A 16,950-nucleotide genomic window follows, 5' to 3' on the forward strand; every position below is an offset into this window, starting at 1 on the left:
TGGAAAAAGGTTTGTTAGGGGAACGAGAGAGAGAAAATGCAACACCTAGAGGTCTTCTGACTGGCTTGTTATACTTCAAAGTTTACAATAAAGCTATACCAGCAACCCTGCTTTTATTTTGTGACACACAATCTCCGTTTTTCTGTCTTTCTTTTCCTTTTTTTATTTGGGAACTCCAACTTCTTCTCGCCAAAACACCTCTGACTCCCTTTGCTATTCCCCCTGAAACCAGCTTTTGAAAACAGCAGATGAAGCTCATTTAATCCACTGGAGAGCCAGAACAAAACCTTTTCATTGCACAAATTAATTACTGCAACTCAACTTTCTTACGAATGCACAATTCCTTTTATTGGCACATCTGCATAGGGGGCAGGCAAGAGACAGAATAATAAACAGTGCATGCATCCACTTTTATGTGATTTGAGTTGAAAACTGATTAAAGTCCTAGCCTCTAGATATTTTCCAAGAATGGTTCAGGCTTTATCATAAGTGTTTCTAATATTTACAAAAAATGGTGAAATGAAATATTGCAAGCGTATGGGTGATAAATCATGTTCCCCATTCTATATACAAATGTTCTATATAAACTGGCAATGAAATGAGAAAAATCATCTGCAAGATCCTTGGAAAAAAGAAAATAAAATTATTATGATTTTTATTTATTGAATTTATATACCTCCCTATACCTGGAGGTCTCAGGGTGGAACCCCAAGTTTCTGTGGGTGCATTCATCAATATTCTGCCCATACATTGAATTGTATGGATACATGCAAGCTGTATCTAACCAAAGCTGTTTCCAGGTTAGTTAGAAGGAGCAATAGAATTCACTGATTGACCCTGAAACATCCTGACACATCTATGGCTAGTAGGGGCTTGTAGAATGACGGGTTTGCAATAGTAATGGGGGGCAAATTCAGATTGTTTTGCACCTGATTATCACTTCCTGAAACAATACATGAACCGAAATGCAGGCCACCTTTGAAACTTGCACTTTTTCCGAATTTGTGATACAGTTCCTCAACCAAAAAAAAATATGTGTACATGAATGGGTATATGGTGCTTAAAATGCACAAATTAATGAACATAAAGTTCAAAATGCATTCCGCTATGGGGAACTGCTTGTAGAAATGCGTCAATTAGACAAAATCACATGCAAACATGGGCATGTTTGGTGAAATCCACAGTAAAGTCCTGACACACTTTGGTGAGGGCTTAAAAATAGTATAAAATTTCAGACTGATGTTTTTATTTATGTTGGAAGCTGCCCTGAGTTATTGGGACAGCCCAGTCAATGGGCAGGGTACAAATAAAAAAATATTATTAATAAGAATAAAAGTGGAGAAGTAAACTTAAGGTTGTAAAAATGACAGGTTGAGAGAAGCTGAAATGGACAGTTTAGTTGGAGAAATTTGTCAGTGTATAGAATCAGACTGAAACTCTTGATTATCTGTACTGGGGTTGCTGAAAATAATATCTAGAATTGGCACACTTTCCTGTGCCAGTGCCCAGTATGTTTTAGTTGTCCAGCCCAGTTCCAGTGTAAAATTGTGTAAGCATTTGGGTCTTTGATGCAACCCTTCTAGAAGTTAACATCATTACAGCATTTGCACCCTGGTGCTTTATATGTATTGTTTAACTGCTTTCCTTTGGTGGATATTTTATTAAGGTCTCATTTTCCAGAATGAGAAGGAAGGGTCATTTCCAAAGTAGCAGAAACCAGGTTAGCCACATGCTTCTTTTAAATATCTGTTTTATGTAGCTTAGCTAATGAGACCACCTCTGCCTATTCTTTTTGTTTGTTTTCTTAAATAAAAATTTTAAAATGTCACAGTGTGGATGCAGCTGTATAAATGTGTTTCTGCCTATTAATATGTAAGCACACCCTATCTGGACAAAGTAGAGGTCCTGTTAGCAGGTCTGCCTGCCTGCCTGTGGCTGCAGACTGTTTAGGAGGAGATAATGCTCATCTTAAAGTTTCAGGTGCCCAGGCAGCTGCCCTTGAATCCCACACATTACAGTGGTACCTCAGGTTAAGTACTTAATTCATTCCGGAGGTCTGTACTTAACTTGAAACTGTTCTTAACCTGAAGCAGCACTTTAGCTAATGGGGCCTCCTGCTGCTGCCATGCTGCCGGAGCACGATTTCTGTTCTCATCCTGAAGCAAAGTTCTTAACCTGAAGCACTATTTCTGGGTTAGTGGAGTCTGTAACCTGAAGCGTATGTAACCTGAAGCGTATGTAACCCGAGGTACCACTGTAACTAGAAGAGGGTCGAGTATCCTGGTCAGTGACTCAGTGCTTGACCAGGTAGGGCTCAGAAACACTCCTTTCTGAAATGACGGACAGCTGCTGCTAGTCAGCATATATGATGCGTAAGATCCTAAAAACAGCCTGGCTGTTTTACACCCATTTAGCTAAGCAGATGCTTCCGTGAAACCCAAAAGCAGGACATGAGCGCAATAGCACTCACCCTACTTGTAATTTCCAGCAGCAGCAGAGTGCATAGTACTTCTCGCACTGCAGGGCCATTGGTCTGACTCAGCACAAGGCAGCATTCATATGTTTCTAAAAGGGACGTGCGTGGCGCTGTGGTCTAAACCACTGGGCTTCTTGGGCTTGCCAATCGGAAGGTCAGTGGTTCAAATCCCTGCAACAGTCACGGTGTCCTGTTTAGTCATGCTGGCCACATGACCCGGAAAGCAGTCTGTGGACAAACGCCGGCTCCCTCGGCCTGAAAGCGAGATGAGCACTGCAACTCCATAGTTACCTTTGACTGGACCTAACCGTCCAGGGGTCCTTGAACTTTTTACCTAAGTTTCTAACCTTACAGCACCTTGGTTTTTCACTTTCCCTCCTTACCTGTCTCAGAACTCCCCCTTCTTCTCCAACGTCCTCTGAATATTCAGCCTCCCCTTGGGAAGGCAATCTCTTTTCAAATCTCAGTTCAAATTATAGCTACTGCGTTGGATTAAGGCGTAGCACACTGCCATAAGGGTGTGGCACGCATTCTGGGGATGTGGTGTGCCACCCGTGGGGGCATGGCATGCCGCCTGAGGGGACTTGGCACCCAGCCCAGGTGGAGGGGCAACTGCCATAGCACCCCACTGGGACCACACTGCCGGGGGCGGTGTGCTCCCCTTGCACGCCTCTTCCTCCCCAGTGCTTGGAAGAAAAGGTAGAATATAAATGGATAAATAAATAAATAAATTCATAATCATAAATGTGTGGAACACTAGAAGAGGTTTAAACACTAGGAGAGGTTTAAACAAAACAAGTTTAAGAGAGCTGCCATTGAACTGGCTAATCCTAAATTAGGAGAAGCCAACATAGTTGCTGGATCCCAACTTCCACCATCTCTGATCATTGGCTGATGAGACCTCTAGTTTTAACTCAGTCTGTATCTGTGTTGGATTTCAAATTGTTTTTATTCATGACATTGTTTTCATTGTTGATGTTTTAATAGTTAAATTGCTTCAATATGTTTTCTGGGAAGCAATTAATAAATGAAATGAAAAAACTTCTGGAAGGTACTCCATTGGGTACCCTGTCTGAAGCCAAACCAATGGGATCAGCACACTTCTTTAAATGACAAAATTAAGGGGGTTTGGAGGAGGAACAAAACACTGTGCCGTCTAACCTGAGTTCCATATGTGATACCAAATAGGTGGCACAGTTTTACACTGCTGCATGGAAAATGATTGGGGAACTTATTCATTCATTCATTTTATTTGCATGAGGCTTTTCCACACACACAAAAACCATGCTCAAAGCAACTTGCAACAAAGAAACAGGGACACATTTCAAACAAACACTACGAAAAGAGTTTCACAATAATGTAGCAAAACAATGACGTAATATCGATTTCATAGTGGCATAGTCAAACAACAAGATAGTAACCATTTCATAAGAACACAGCAAAACAAAGACAGAATAACACCCATAAACCACATTTCCATATTTTAAATATCACAAGATTCCTTAAACAACATGCAGCATCCAACAGCAAAAATAACAAGGGAGCTTCGCAGTTTCACCTCAGTCCTAAAATGTCCCTCCCATGACGTTCCTCAAATTCTTGAAGCAAAACCATAAAAGGGAAAACTTCATGTGATGCTTAAAACAGATTATGGATTAAGTTGTTTTGCCTTCTTCAGTGGTAAAGGGATTTTGTCCCACTTAGGTGGAATCTACATACATGTTAAAAATGTTGTGAAAATGCTTTTTTATATATATAATTATTTTTTTTGAAAAATGCATTGAATTTGCTATAGCTCACAGACTCTGTCTAGTGTCACAATTGTATATTGCACTTTACAACATATTCAAAATGTTTTATTTGCAGCTGTAGAGCTGCGTCCTATTACTGTGGTACTTCATTTGGTTTGTTCTTTCAAGCAACTGTGTAAGACAAAACAATTGAATGTGTTGGGCACAGTAATATTTCACAATAATTTTATTTTGAGGCTTTGCTTTAACCTTTACACACAATTCTTTGGTTTCCAGACCTCATGGTGTTGCCCTGAATTTTTTTCTCCTTGAACAAGTACTGGTACTTCCCAAAACATGTTTCCTATGATGCCACATCCCTCAACGACATAAAAAGCACATATAATTTAGAATCCATTCTAGAGCTGGTATGATTTCATTACTCTCCAGAGCTTGATTATGTTGGAAATTCACAGCATTAAAGAAGTTCATGGAAACTATTATGCAATAAATCAATTCAAACTTAAAATGACATCAGATATTCATTACAATAAGGAACTGGCAGATAAATGGGTATTAGGAAATTTACAAATTTGGGGAGATTACAGTCTAATTGAGACCAGAAATTTATTGGGAAATGGTTTAACAAAGATCTGCAGGCAAATTATTGGTGATGGTGAAACATGCATTTCCCATATTCCTTTTCCCCAGTATTTACGTAGTGTCTTCCATAATGGCTAAGCATAGTTTATTGAGGGACTGCACATAAGTGAGATGATACTGACTGGTAAGCCAGTTAAAGGAATATTGAGTCAACTATATAAAATTCTAGCTTATCTAGATACTATAAGATACTGGGATAATGAGAAAATGAGATGGATACCAACATCTCACAAACAAGATGGAAATGGAAACATTTCCAACATTCTACAGAGATAAAAAGAAGTTGATTTTCTGGTGGTGTTTAATACCACAGAGATTAAGATGGATATACGTCAACGGGAAAGTCAGCTGTTAGACATGGGCTGCAGCTTGTGCTATCTTATTTCATATAAGGTCCTATCCCCAGCTAAGAAACGATTGGGTTTTGATAGTAAATGAAATTATCCCTGGCTGTGAGCTGCCTGTGGATCTCTGGGCTATGTGGAAGTGTAAAACCTTCGGTTATAGGGAAATGGCTGCACATTTACTGATGAATCTGTCAACCACTGAGGATTGGTTTTATATGGTTAAGCTTGCTAATATTAACAGAATAAGAGAAGGGACACAGCAAAATGACTCATTTATGCAGAAGTGCAGCTTGTTTGTCCGTTATTGGAGTGATAAGGTCCAGAACACAGTTTTGTTACATGTTGTGATAGAAACAATCTGATTAATATTTTCCTTCCTTCCTTCCCTGCCCCACCCCTTCCTTCCCTGGTTTTTCTTTTTCATGCTCCTTTCTCTTTTTATCTAGAGAATGTAAATAAATAAATTAGACACCCCTTATTTATTTATCAGTTCTGGAGAACATAAAATAATCAATCTGATGTAGGTTGCTTGTTTGTTTATTTAAAATACTATTGATCTACTCCTTTCCTGTTGTTTAATTAAGATACCCTGCATATTTCTTTATTATTTTATTTATTTGTTACATTCACACGGCACATTTCCTCCAGTGACTTCATAGATATGGAATCCTTGGCCTGATTTCAAAATAAAAATATTATTGGGGGCGTGGGGGGAAGAAAACTATGCCAGACTTCCTATGCACATTTTGCTAATGCGTCAAACAACACTTTCAGAAGTACAATCCAAACGCTGTTGTGTGTGTGTGAGTGTGTGTGTGTGTGTGTGTGTTTCTCCTTTCCCCTCCCTTTCTATTATAGCCTTATTTCCAGCGGTATTTTCTTGACAAGCTCAGTAAATTGCTGGGTGTATTGGACCTTTGAGGCTTGGGGCAAAGAATGGGAAAATTATTTACAAAAGCTTGAAAATATTTAATCACAAGAGGCAGGGGGCAACAATGTTTTAATTATCAGTACCTTAGGCCATTGGCTGGCTGGAGGCTTTCTCAAACAACCAAATGCACTGAATAGCTGTTTGCCAGCCTTAGGGTCAGGCCTGAGATGAAACAGATAAGATAATTGGCTCTAATGAAATCCAGAAGGCCTTGGCTTTCTTGTTTGAGCTTGGATTTGAAAAGTGCGTGTGGAAGTGAGGCTTAATTCAAACCAGTCCTGAACTAGGCCCATTTCTCAATGACTTTGATATTGTTTGAAGTTCTAAAAGTGTTCGCCACACCACTGGCCTGCTGGGCCGGGCCTCCCCGGTCACCTTAATTACTAAGCTTTATTGCTGACTTTACTACACAGGAAAGGAGCCATTATATGTTCCATCAACATCAGCTCTCCTCAGATTGGAGGAAAGGGCAGGGTGAAAGGCCACTGTAGGAAGGCAAAAACTTCACTTTGAGGTAGTCGGATCATTTACCAGTGTTGAATTTCACTGTGCTATGTGTGGACATTCCTTACAACACAGAAGTCAGATTTCTGCTTTAAAAAACATTTTTTAAAAACCCTCCCACAAAAAACCCTGAATGATTAGTTTTCAAAACATTTTGTTTGTGCTTGATTTGTGAAGCAAGCCTTTCCATTTTTTATTTTTTTTTTGAGGTTGGGATTCTCACAAAAAAGGGCTATTTAATCACCTTTGAAGGGAAAGATACCAAAGTTTAAGGTGCGTTGCAGATAGAATGGATTCTTAATGCTTCTTTGAAGTGCAAATTAAAGAGGAAACCCTTAGAGTGAGGCCTAATGCCCTAAAGCATTGGTTCTCCTATATCTGGTTTAATATCTTAGTTTAGGAAAATATGAGTGAATGCAAGGTGTTCTGGAAACATAGGAGGAGTTCCTGTGAGGAGTCCCTGCAGTGGAGGTAGATTATATCTACCCTACTTCTAAAAAGTGGATTATTGTGTCGTGTCCACCAAACAAGCATTACTGTGTTTTAGTTCTGAAACCGGTTGGCTTTATAATGTGCCAACTGCTACTTCCACTGTTGCTTTAATAAGCATTTGCAAACAAAGGAGTGGGGAAATCTCAAAGGTGCATAAGAAACGCTGAAGTTTATAAGACTTTTCCTTGGGGAACGAACACTGAGGGTGTCACCAGTCGTGGCAATTTAGCTGTTCTAATCATTCAGCTTCAAGCTGAAAACAAAACAGCAACTCTGCTTCCAGGGCTCTAGAATCCAAATGGTTCTCACTAACAAGGAGGACACCCCCTCCCTTTCCCCAGACTCAAACATAGGCTAAGATTGGAGTGTTTGGCAGCACCATGGCATGGCAGGATAGGGTTAAGCACGCCCTCACCCCTCACTGCAGTTTGAGTCATAATTGTGCTCCTCTCCCTGTGGCTGCAGCTTAAAGGGTAGGGGAGAAATGAATGTTATTGGGTTTTATTTTGTTGGACTTTTTTGCAAAAGTGAAGGTTTAAGCCAGGCATGGCCAAACTTGGCCCTCCAGATGTTTTGGGACTACAATTCCCATCATCCCTGACCACTGGTCCTGTTAGCTAGGGATGCTGGGAATTGTAGTTTGTAGTTGTAGGGATGATGGGAGTTGCCGAGTTTGGCCATGTCTGGTTTAAGCAAAATATATCTAGAGAGGAGGGACAGATCATAAGGAAGGGACTAGAGCCATCTGTACCAGCCATGATCATCTGAGAAAGCTATTGAACACCTGTGTGGGATGGCTCATCTACACCTGCAGAGATTGCACAGCTTTTCCATTGTGTTTTTAAGAAGTCAGATTTTTCTTCTTCTAAGCTTAGGGGGAGGGCGTGAAACACACTGGAGGGGGGAACACATGGGAAGGAAGACGGTTTTCTCATGGCGTCATGCGGCTGCCTCTTAAAAAGTGAGCGAACAAAGCTTAGCTTTTCCAGAATAAATGTTCAATGGTTCGTGACGGCATGGAACTGCTTGCGATTGTTTGCTCACCAATCAACAAATGAAATAGGTATTAAACTGTCTGAGCCATTCTTTTCAGGGAGTCGTTTTACTTGCCGCTGAGGAAATCTCAGTTTCATTGGGTCTTTTGCACCATTGAGAGTCATTCCATCCCATGCTCCTCTGGTTAATCCATCCCTCTCTTTTGCCTCACTAAGGACTTACACTTACCCGCATAAGCAAATATTTATTTGTAGTGTGCATCCAGCATAAAAGATGCTTCTGTGGCAGCTTATGGAAATGAAGACATGGCCACACCAACCTTAAACACATTGCCCATGATCCAGCCATTCAGCTGGAATGGGTGGAAATAGAACACTCCCGGTACTTGCTATTACAGAGGAAATCACCTGCCTAAAGGAGACATATAAGATATTGGATTGCATACAATTGAGTTGATCTGATGCGCTATATGGCTTCCAGGGCACAAACTGTACATCTGCATATGTGTGCTGCTCTTTTCAGCCAAGGGAAAAGCTCTATGGGTGTTAAAAGTGTTGTGCATGTGAAAAGTTGTTTCCTTTGCGGAAGTAGGCAATAGGGGGGCACTTGCAAGCCACGAGGCTTGTTGCGTGAACTGGATCCCCAACTCCACAGTGAATCTCCTGGATAGGGTGCAGGCAAAAGAGCCACTTATAAATATGGGTACCGGTATCTAGGTTGTGAACCAGAGAGCCCCTTTCTAGGCAAGGACATCATAATTTCTCCTACAATATTCTGCAGCCGCAACTCCTGTGGCATTAGAGGTTTCTGCGGCACGTTTTGGCTTCAGCTTGTTGGACAGCTGTCAGGATATTGTGGCTTGGAAACACTGTGGTATGCAAAGGGGGTTTAGCATGCCTCCCTCGCTGCGGGTAAGTGTTGGCATTTTTTTTTCTGCAGCCAATCTCGGGATCAGCCTGTTCAAGATCAAGAAGAAAATGAGGGAACCACGAAATGAGGTTCTCTCAAAGGAGGTAGATTAAATTAGGCTGCCTATATACCATAGATTGAAAGCGCAATCCACCAAGGAACCCTGAGGACTGTAGCTTATCCTTCACAGAGCTATAATTTCCAGCACCATCCACAAACAACAGTTCCCAGCATTCTTTGCAGGGGGGGTATACTCAAAATGTGCTTTAAATGTATGGTGCAAATGTAGCATTAGTCTTTTTCCACTCTGGAATTCATTCAGCATTAGCAGATAGAGAACATTTCATTTCTGAAAAGCTGAACATAGGATCTCCTAGTAAAACAATAATTTGGAAGTATTGGGATTAAAAAAGAAAATCATTCATAGACTGAACTCTCAAAGATTACTAGAGGTGTGTGTGCGGGGGGTGACAAAGTAGATAAAAGAAAAGTATTTATTATAATTTTTGCTGTCCTGATTGAAATGAGCATGAAAGAGCAAAAAGAGGTTAGGGGGGGAACCTCTCAGAAAACAAATGGTAGCTAATGTGCCTCAAAGGCAAAATAGCTAATAGAAGCAGAACTGGCCCTAGCACACGTCTTTCTTTATTTGGCTTTCCGTGTGAAGACGCACACGTACTTGTTAACAAGGTCAAAACTACCAGTAAGGGGAGCGATCTTCTATGGCACATCATGCTCCTAGTTGCAGCTTTGTTCCTGTGAAACTGAACTGTTCTAATTTAAATCATATGGATGTGATTTCATAGTAAGATCAAGGATGAAAGCAAGCAGAAGGTGGGGGGGGGGAGCATGAAAATCAAAGGGGGAGTTAGGGAAAGTAAGATTCAGAACCAAATATGAAATAAAACCTAATAGGATATTGCTTGCATACTTTATATGACAATTGGGAAGGAATAATTTCTTTCTTTCTTTTTTCCTTTCTTATATTAAATACGCACCTAGTAAAGAACTCACTCCCCCCCCCAAAAAAAATCTGTAATCAAGATTAAAACAGGCACCGCAGATTCCTTATAAATTAAATGATTGCACACAAGAAAAGAGTGAAGTAAAAGATACAAAGACTAAAGTCACGCAAGCACAGCAGAACATTCACTGACATTGTTAGGGCTGTTCTGAAATCTCCTCTCCAAAATATCCAAAGCGTTCTTTGGATGGTGGTCAGCGGATTGAGGTTGAATCCCCAAAAGACAGGAGGACTGTTTCTGGAGGAAAGGGGGTGGACAGGTGTGGGGGATTCCCTGGTCCTGAATGAGGTAAATGTACCCCTAAAGGACCAGGTGCACAGCATGGGAGTCATTTTAGAGCAACAATTTAAGAGGGATATGGGCAAGCTGGAACATGCGCAGAGGAGGGCAACCAAGATTATCAAGGATCTAGAAACCAACCCTTATGAGGAACAGTTGAGAGAGCTGGGTATGTTTAGCCTGGATAAGAGGAGACTGAGAGGAGCTGTGACAGCCATCTTCAAATATCTAAAGGGCTGTCACATGGAATGGCTTCCAGTTACAATAAAGATTCCAACTAAACATCAGAAAGAACTGTCTGACAGAAAGAGCTGTTTTGACAGTGGAACGGGCTCCCACAGAAGGTGGTAGACAGTCCTTCACTGGAGGTTTCTAAGCAGAGGTTGGGTGGCCATCTGTCATGGATACTACTGCCCCTTTTCGTGTGGATAAGGTTTATCATCACTGGAAGAACCATTTTGGATGTTTCTGCCTTGGATTCCAGAATGTTTTGAACCATCTCCAAGACTGTGCAAAATCTTGACATTGTATTATTTGTGCAAAATCACCTTGTTTTATATTTCCACATAGAAAAGGTCTCTTGGACATCAGGTGTTCTAGCTTTGGTGGAACTTCTGGGACAAAGGGCTGGCCTACATATTATGTTGTTCCTGGCCCAGGCAATTTTTCAGGGTGGTTCTCTTTGCCCTACCGTGATGTCTCACAAGCATGAGAAAGGTTCCTTTACTAACAGTGAAATGTCCTGGAGCTTCCTATCAATGACAAGGGAATTTTCTATATAAGCAGGAGCTGTCCAGAGTAAACACACACAATATAATCAGAGCACATGAAGCTGAATCAAGCCTCCAAATTACATTAGTCAACTATACATTGTGTATTTTGTGTTCTCATTTTGTATTTTTATGTTGTGAATCACCCTGTGATCTTTGGATGAAGATCATAACTAACTTGTAATATTGAGGATGCTCGGCCAGTCAGAAGGTAGGCAGCTTCTGAAACTAAGGCTGCAGTTCCATCCAGAACTCCCTCTAGGATCTAAAAGAGTCTCTTATGTTTATTTGTTTGTTTGTGTGTTCATTTAGGATACTGCAAGGTCCTGGTTGTACATACAAATCTTTGCACACATACAATTTGAACTTTTCATTTCAGGCATTACCTTGATGATTAATTAATTAATTTTGTCACAAGGCTCTTAATGAAAGCAAGTTTCAGTTATACTAAAAAGACACATATAATGTCTAGAGTTATCCCAGAATTCCCGAAATATTGAAGTCTGGAACCACTGCTGTATCTCTTTATAATACCCTGACGAATTCAGCACATCAGCTCTACTGGCACTTGGAGTATTATGAAATTCACATTGTCTGTGGTCTGTTCTTAACTAGTGTCTAAAGTCCTGCTGGCGCTTGTAAATAGATGTTTTGAAAAGAATGTACCAATTTAATGTTTTTGTCTTGGGGAAAATGTGTCATCGTTTCAGTGAGAAGTTCACAGCTCTGCAGAGACTCGGGAGGGCCAACAGTACTGGATGCTGCTGCCATCTCTAATGTCAACATCTTCCTGACTTAGATCAGAGAGATTCCTTTATAAATGGAAAGAAATTTCCATGTCATTATTTTCAGCTTCTTCATTTTTCTACTTAGCCTTTTCCAGAAGAAAAAGGACAGCCACAAAACATTGATTCGTAGAAGGAATCAATCCATGACGCAACTTTCAAATTCTTTCCAGTTGAAAGATTATTGAGCAACAGGAAAGACTAGTTATGAAAGTGAGAATGATTAAAAGCCAGGCGGTCAAATGAACAACCAAAGATACTTTTAGAAACTCATTTCAACTCTGCCTTTGAGATTGGTGAGCTCTGATAAGGTGTGCGGGCAACTCAAATATCCCAAAGGCAAGATTTCAGCATCTATGGTATGGAGAAGAAGAGAGCTTAAGCTTAAACAATATTGTTTTTGTCCAGCCAAGTTACATTATTTTTGGTTAATGCTGGAAGTAATTTTGCAGAATAGACTGTCTAATATAGCAAGCTGGTATACTAATTTTGTGAGTGTTGGTAGAGTAAAATAATATTAATTTAGAAGACATGAACTATAACAGAGAATAATTTTTGAAGTGAACTTAGTGCCATGGAAATGGATTCAGTATTATAACCATTAAGTTTCTTCTGTTCTGAAAAATGTGTATCTCAGTGCCAAACTAAAATGCATGAACAGATCATCCCATTGTCTTTCCCCTTTTAAACAGATATGCATTATTCAGCTTGGCAAAACTTTAATTCCAGGTTTGGCTAATTTGCTTTGGTCCATCAGGCATAAACTGTGATTCAGTTTCTCCCCCCCCCCTCCCATTTTCCAAACAGAAGTCATATATTGTGGATTATTCTTCCACTGAAATTAATATGTAGATGATTCGTGTACATGCTGCTTTATGGAGTTACATAAACAGAAGACATGCTTCTTTCACAAGAAGCTGACACCAAATTATCAATAGTGAGAAACACAAGAAGGGAGACGAGCACCAAAGACCCATTTCCAACATTGTGCAGAAGGGACCTCTTTATGAGATGGCATCCTGAAGAGCACAGTAATCAGTTGGGTATATAAAGGGCAAGATGCTGCTTTAAGTATCCTGGCCCCAAGCTGCACAGGGCTCTGTAGACTAGTACCAGCACCTTGAACTTAGTTCAGTAGCTAATTGATAGCCAGCGCAAATGTTTCAACAGCACCATAATATGATGGTGATCTTCTGGTCCAGTGATCAGTCAAGTCGTGGCATTCTGCACTAGCTGCAGTTGCTGGAACAACCTCAGGGGCAGCCCCACATAGAGCACTTTACTGTAATCCTATCTGAAGGCTACCAGCACATGGATGGCAGTGGTCAGGTTAACCCCATCCAGAAACAGCCATAGTTGAAGCTGGTAAAAACACTCCTAGCCACTGAGGTCACCTGGGAGTCTAGTGACCAAGATGGATCCAGGAGCACCCCCAGACAATGAACTTGCTCATTGCATGACCCCATCCAAAGCAGTCAATTGACCAATTGTTGAGCCTTCGCACACCACCTCAGTTTTGCTGGGGTCAAGGCCAGTTTTTTGCCCCTCATCTCACCTGCCCATTTACAGGTCACTCCTTTCTCCATCTAGAGCAAACACCAAGCCTTGACCTGTGTGACAACTTGAGACAGCCCCATGGAGGCAATGAAGTCCTCAACACAGATGTTGAAGTCGTTCTCATTCTGGTTTCCCCCAACACCAGACCTGAGGCCAGCCAACTCAGTCAAAGAAGCTGCTGGGAAGCAGGTTGGATGGTACACCAGCAACAAGCCTAGTTTACTTGGCCCGGCACCAAGTGCAGGCCTTGGCAGCCAGCTTCAAAACAGAGGGGCTTCCTGGTGAAGGAGATTAACCGCAGCAAATCCCCCTCCATCTCTGCAGCCTGTACCAAGTATCTGGGCAAGCACAGCTGGGTCAGATTATTTCCTCCCAGTTTGCCCACCCAGGTCTTAGTAATACACACCAGATCAACACCCTCATCCAAAATCAAATCACGGATGAGTGAAATCTTATTGCATACTGATTTGGCATTAAACAACAGCATTCATAGACTGGTGGACACAGCAGATGAGCAACCAGGAACCTGGCCAAGGGAGGGGTGGGAGCCAGGAACTAGCTGTAAATAGCCTCTCCCTCACCTTCCATGAAGACCTATCTCCTCCTCATGGCTGTGTCCCCCTCTATGCATGTTCACTGAAATTGGGGCAGCATCACCCCGATTTTCAGTTCACAGGCATCTCTGCTCCATGTGCTGTAAAACCCATACAAGATAAATGAGAGTAATTCAGAGTGGTGAGGGAAGTTCCAAGGTTGTTGGGTTTTTGTTTATAACCCTCTCTCACTGCCTGAATGACTTGCATCTGACATTCATAGTGTTAGAAGCAAGGATCGCGTGCTAGATGGTTTAACAATGGCTGGAAACCATCCTGTGACTTCTTTACAGACAGCAGAATGCACCAGACTGAATGCATTAGAACTCAGGGGAAAGTTTCTTTTGTGAATCTCTCCAGACTCCCAAGAACATGTTGTTGAGCAAGAAGTTTGGAATACAGAAAGAGATACTTTGCTTGGAAAGGAGGAAACTGTTCCAGAAGGCCTATGCAACTCTATGGCAGGGATGGGGAACTTACGGTCCTTCGGACATCATTGGACTACAACTCCTATTATCCTTTATCAATAGCTGTGCTAGCTGGGGCTGATGTGAGCAATTTTTGGAGAGCGACAGGTTAATACCTTGGCTTGTTAGAAGAATGAACCACAGTCTTTGCTTTATATGTTTCAAAGAAGATGCTTAGCAGAAGAGAGAAACTGACATTTGCATAAATGGTCATTTGCATAAATGATTTCCATTTATGATTATTTTATTTTTATCTCCCACCTCTTTTAAGGCCAAGCAAAATAGGGTGAAATAAGAACCAGCATTAAAATAGTACAATAAGAGGAGGGGGAGGAGTTTGGATTTGATATCCCGCCTTTCATTCCCTTTAAGGAGTCTCAAAGCGGCTAACATTCTCCTTTCCCTTCCTCCCCCACAACAAACACTCTGTGAGGTGAGTGGGGCTGAGAGACTTCAGAGAAGCGTGACTAGCCCAAGGTCACCCAGCAGCTGCATGTGGAGGAGCGGAGACGCGAACCCGGTTCACCAGATTACGAGTCCCCTGCTCTTAACCACTACACCACACTGGCTCTCAATAAATCAAAATAATGCATTAGAACAACATCATCAAATTAAAGTGCAGTTAGTCTTGAGGATTTTTTTTTAAGTTTTCACGGTCCGTTTGGGAGCCACAAAAGTGGGGTGGGGGACAAAGATTTTGCAAAAGGAACTTCCAAAGATGACACTGCATAAATAAGTTTTACTCATTTAATTTGTGGACATGACTTTCTGATGTGCTACCTTGAGTATTATCACATTTCCCTTGCACCGGCTGTTCACAATATTGCCTTACTGCCTGGTCTTGCTCACTATATTTCCCTAAGGTCCTAGATTTTGTCTCTTTGGTGAAACTCCATGATCCAGAAGTGGTTTGTAGCTGTTTGTTAATGAGAAATGGTGTTTAAATAACATCTGAAATATATCAGCTCTCATAACGATGCTCAGGAGTATGGGGCTACTTTTGTGCATCAGTGCCACCAGAAGATCTTGGATTCAGACAGTCCTGTCCTATGTGGCTTCTTAGGCTGTGGAGCTGGCGTTCTGCAGTCAGTTCCATACAGGTGCAATCTGAATTTGTCATTTATCCTAATTTGCAGAGGACCAGGGGCATAGCTAGCTGCTCCAGGACCCAAACCAGTGGGGGCGTGGTGCGGCAATCCGCTCAGGGGGTGGCGCAGTGATTTGCCCAGGTGGGCGGCACTGCAAGCTGCCCACAGAGTCCACCTGGCAGACACAAGCCCCATGCTGCCATGTCAGACAGCGCTGGGCCCCGAGCCACCGTGTCACTCCCAGGAGAAATGCGTGGCTCGGGCGCACTGCAGGCCAGGCCCCACGGCCAGGCCCCCCCCCCGGTGGTGTGCCATTTTGTCACCCCCCTCAAGGATGACACCTGGGGTGGACTGCAACCTCTGCACTGCCACTTCATACGCCCCTGCATAGGACAGTCCTCTAATTGAAGTATGTTGCTAACAGTCCTCTGTTTGAAGGGCTGTCTGGTCCAAGTCCTGGGAATGGAGAGCCAGAGCCTTGAGGCAGCCCATCAACAGTTATAGCAGACTGAGTCTTACAGGCTGCTTGGCCACAGTGTTTCCGCTATAGTGCAACCTTATAGAGTATTTCTATTTGAAGAATAGTAATTATAAAATATTGCATTTATACATGAATCAACATATGCACATTTTCTGCAAATATGTGTCCTTTTTTGTTGCTGTTGAGGCATCCCTCTTTTTTGGGTGACTTGTAAGTGACCACCTTGCTGAATTACTAAATATGTCATTGAATTTTCAAGTCACTGAGGGCTAGACTCTTGAAATACCAATGTGAAGATTTCTGGTTTAGACAGGCCTTCATCTTGACACTGACAAACTGATTCCAAATTCTTGCCAACCTAAGACGTTTTGCTGCTAAAGGATACCTCTTCCCCTTTGCGATGGCCAACACTTTAAAAATAGGCTTGTCTCCCCATTCAGAAATCAGTTTCCCCTTAATTCCACTGCCCAAAGTGAACTGCTTCACCTAACCCTTGTAGGGCTGGCCCGAAACGAAGAGGCTGATATAAAACACTGGATAAGAAGGCATTTAATAAGTTGAGAATCGAAAAGCCTCGAAGTTTCTTCCTGAAACCAGCAGGGGGTGCTGTTCCTGATTTGTGGTAGCCAAATTCCTACCAGGCATGACCTCAGAAAATGCCTGAGAGCGGGGCCTGAATTTGATTATGGGAATTTGTATGTGTCCCCACCCCACCCTTTCTACAAGAGTTACCCCCCCCCCATCTTGACAAACATTTTAAAATGTTAAGAGGATGGGGATAAGTTTAAAAAGCAAACATTTCCCCCCAAAGAAATTTATAGTTCAAATTTACACCAAGTTCTCACTCACTGGAGCAA

General features: G+C 41.8%; 1 protein-coding gene across 4 annotated transcripts in view; it reads left to right on the forward strand.

The window, feature by feature from the left end:
* The window catches only part of HDAC9 (histone deacetylase 9), a 469,199-nt gene that overhangs the window by 389,665 nt on the left and 62,584 nt on the right, over positions 1 to 16,950 (forward strand). The gene's annotated exons all lie outside the window — the stretch shown is intronic.

This window comes from Podarcis gaigeae (genome assembly GCF_964106915.1).
Source record: "Podarcis gaigeae genome assembly, chromosome: 12".
NCBI classification, from domain to species: Eukaryota; Metazoa; Chordata; class Lepidosauria; order Squamata; family Lacertidae; genus Podarcis; species Podarcis gaigeae.